At 35.3% G+C, this 4,088-nt stretch overlaps 1 long non-coding RNA gene across 1 annotated transcript; it reads right to left on the reverse strand.

The window, feature by feature from the left end:
• Nucleotides 1-579: 579 nt before the first annotated feature.
• On the reverse strand, nt 580-3,860 carry LOC122145325. Its single transcript, XR_006160271.1, has 3 exons — nt 3,493-3,860; nt 1,757-1,810; nt 580-1,456 (listed from the first exon to the last, which is right to left on the reverse strand). It is a non-coding gene; the product is annotated as an uncharacterized LOC122145325 (long non-coding RNA).
• Between the last annotated feature and the right edge of the window lie 228 nt (nt 3,861-4,088).

Below are 4,088 nucleotides of genomic sequence, written 5' to 3' on the forward strand. Positions count from 1 at the left end.
TCCTCAGACCTTACAGATTTGACAAAAGTAGAAAGTTCTAAAGATTCCCATGTTTGTGTTCTAGCAACAGAGATGTTAAACCATCCACTACAAGGTGCAGTCACCATTTACATGGACTTCAAAGTTTTTATTTCTCTCAGACTAAACCAATAATTCATCTTTTTTAAAGAAGGGGTTTCCAATTCTGCTTCTGGAAGGCCAATGTCCTGCAGAGTTTTAGCTCCAACCAGCTCCAACACACTTGCCTGAAAGTTTCCAGAATCCTGGAGACCTGGAGTTCAAGTTTGTTTGATTCAAATTCAACGTAAACTCTGCAGGATATTGGCCTTTCAGGAGCAGGATTTGACAACCTTGTTTTAAAGTGACATGTGAACGCTTTAGTCCAAATGAAATGGTACGAGTCTGATATTTGTAAATAGTTGAATTAACAGACTTGAATAATGTGATTGTAGCTTGGTTGTTCAAACTACAGTTGTCCTTCACTACTCAATTATGAAGAAAGGTTGATTGTCAATGTGGGAACTGCCTTTCACAGTCTGTGCAGTCTAAACCCACAGGCCAGTTCACAAAAGCCTCCAAACATTGTGAACCAGTTATAGTAGATGCATAAATATTGTGTCAACTTCCAGTTTTTCATTCAGTAATTTCTTAAGGAATGTTCATCAGCTCTGATGTTGAGGTTCATTTCCCTCCTGCTGGTCTCTGGCGGTGGTCCCAACAGGGTTAAGAGAGTGCTGGATCTGTTCGGGACTTTAATGCTCCACTGCCCAGGAAGAGTCTCTGATAGTGGCTCTTCTGATCTATGAGGCTGTCTCTGTCTTGTTATCTGGATGAGAGGCCGACTGGAGGCCGTAGACTTATCCTAACGATCCAGTCGCTCCGGAGAGGCCACCCCCTCGCTTTCTCTCTCCCTCTCCCTTTGTGGAACCTTTCAAACTCCGATTGACGCTTTCCACTTCCAAATTCATTGTAACCAAGCAAATGATGCCATTATGTCAGACATGGCTTGTTGTTCTTTCTTTAATCTTGTTTTGAACCCATAGGATCAATCTTTGCCTTCTGTGGTCGTTTTAGTATGTTGATCTCCAATTGAGAATGAAGGAAGAAGCAGGTCAAGGACTCACCATATCTTTGCTCTGGATGAGATTTGACGGCTGTTATTATTATATCACTGGGCTATCCTTTTGTGCTCAGCAGGGCTACATTGGGGTCTCTAACTCCTGCTGGGACTGTTAGCAGAGTCCTGCTGTTCAGCCACATGCCAGGAAAGCACTGTAAACCCATAAACAGATTTTCAAAGGCATTGCTATGCCCATGACACAGGTTCAACCTCAAAAAGAGGACAATGATGGACGAGAAGAGTACAGAGAGGGGTTGAGGAGGGAGAGGGAGGAGTGAGGTATTCATTTTGACATGTTGTGATGCGTTAAATAGGCTCCAGTGCTCCTGCTAACTGCTGCAAAAACACAAGGTGTAATTTTTAACACAGATGCTGTCAAATTAGCCACTTGTCCACATTAAGCACTAAGCACTAAGGCTAGGTAGCATTGATTAGGCAATGCTGATTGAGACCTGTATAAAGCATCAATGGCCTCATTTACATCTGACCATCCATTTGGTCAGTCTGATCACAAGTGGTCAGAACTACAGATGTAAACAGAATCAAAAATGTATTGTGATCTGAAACATGATCTGAAACATGTAATCAAATTGCATTTGTAATGTAACAATAAAGCTTCCTGAAAGTCCTTCTTACCTGTCAATCATTCATTCCAGGTTTCAAACTTTGCTGGTTATGTGGGGTCCTAACCTGTAGATCAAAATATTTGGAAACGTCCAGATTTCACAACACATCAGTATACCATGTACACTGACATAAAAAAAAATTGCTTTAGATAAAATTGTTTCTTGTAAATAAATAAATGTAGACCTGCTAAAAAAAAATAAAAAAAAAAAATCTGTGCTTTATCAACAAACACTAATATTATAAGTGATGTATATAATTACACGCCCCCTTGCCAAAAATTGGCACAGGAAGTGCATTTAAGTCAAATGTACATCCAGGTGTAAAAATGTTGTCGGTCTAAGTTAATTTAATTTTATTAAATTTTTAAATTTATATATATATATATATATATATATATATATATATATATATATATATATATATATATATATAATTAATTAATTAATTAATTAAATTAATTTAAATATTTTATTTTATTTTATTTCTGATGGAGAGATGAACTGAATGTTTTCTATTTTTGGATGTTCAGATTTAGCTTAAATCCTGAATGGTCCTTTGTTATAAAAAAAAAAAAAAAAAGAAAAGGAAAAAAAAAAGCATGAAACTCACATGTGTACTTGGACACATGCATTCTATAACTCACAGTGGGGCATTTCAGCAGGAGTCCAAGGACATTTTAAGGCCTGGATAAAATGACCATATCTGACTCCACAGGGTTCCATGTTCATGCTTGTAGTTCATACTGTTTTCCAACGAACCTCAGTTATTATTATATTTATTAGCTAGCTGTATTGTTAAATGTGTTCTCTGTTAAGTTGATTTGTTGAGCTTCAAAGTTTTAATTTGTCATGTAATATTGATTATTTTTGAAAATGCAAAGAGAAACTGAATCACTTGTGTTTTGTCTGCTTGTCTTAGGCTGATGAGTCCAGTGATGGGAAACCATAAAATCCCATAAAATGAAAGTTTATTCATTTTATTTCTGACAACTAAAAGAATATTTAAAAGCAGTATATTATGGTGAAAACCCTTCAGTAATATTAACGTGCTATAGCAAAACTTTTTTTTTTTGAGTTCTTATGGGAGATACAGTTGGTTAATACAATTTAGTTTTTCAGCCACTGTTACACTCGTCCTCAGACTGTAACACTTAGGCATTCTCTATTAAATTCTATATTTTGAGCTAGTCATTCTCATTTTAGGTCTGTTAATAGTTCAGTTACTTTTTGGCATATTTGTTTATTTTTTATTCCATGACAGAGACATAGATTTGTAGTAGTTTGTGATTTATAGGTTTAGTCTAATAGTTTTGCATGCAGATTCCTGCAAAATACAACATTGCAAATGCTTGATTAATGTTCCACTGAACAAATGGCAAGTCAGCAATAACACATTAAAGTCACCATATGAGATATATCAGATTCAACAGGGCCTGGAGCCAAAAATGTCCAAAGAGTTTTAAGAGAGATGTTAGATAATTAATTTAAAATTCAAAAGTTTATTTATCTAAATGTCTGGCTAAGACCATAAGTTATTGTAAATTTATCTTAAAGTAAATTGCCAGCAAAGATCTTTAACTACATTTATGATGTAGTTATGTTCCCCACTATGGTAAATCTATCATAACTGTAAATGAGGGCTGTATAATAATTGAATTGCTCATTACTTTGCAAAGTCTTGAATTGAGAGGAATCACACTCAGTTAAATTCTCCTTTAAAATTGATGCTCAGACCTTGGTTCTCACCTTTGGCAAGTTTGGAACGTGTGAAGTGTTTCCAGATGTGTAGCTTTGCCAGCAATCCTGGACCCGGAAGGCATATTGTGAATGATAGTCCTTGTTTTTTAAGGTACAAAACAAGTTTCATTACTAAGTATGGGAAAAGGAAAATGCTGCACCGTTGGAGCATCACTGTAGTGTCACTCGGGGGAACAAAGGCAATTTTAGGGTTTAATGATCATTACCTTATATATTCATTCAGTAGAGTTCAATGCATTGTTCGATTTGCAAGTATATTCCAGCATTCACAAATGTATATCTTAGATGTTGGCTAGATACTGTGCAGTCTTCTAACAAGCTTTTCTGTGAAGAAATATAACTAGTCCATGGCAGAATATTTTCTCCAGCCTATTTCATGAACTTGATGACAGATCTTTTCCTGATTAGTATCACTCTGAAACATCCGCGAAAAAGAAGAGATAAAGGGAAAAGGTTTTTTTTTTTTTTTTTTTTTTTTTTTTTTTTTTTTTACAATTTTGACAACTAAAATTGTAAAAAAGAGAGACCAAATTATTTACTGAATTTAGAAATGAATTATTTACTCCTAGATTTGCAGCATTATA

This window comes from Cyprinus carpio, chromosome A1 (assembly GCF_018340385.1).
Source record: "Cyprinus carpio isolate SPL01 chromosome A1, ASM1834038v1, whole genome shotgun sequence".
NCBI classification, from domain to species: domain Eukaryota; kingdom Metazoa; phylum Chordata; class Actinopteri; order Cypriniformes; family Cyprinidae; genus Cyprinus; species Cyprinus carpio.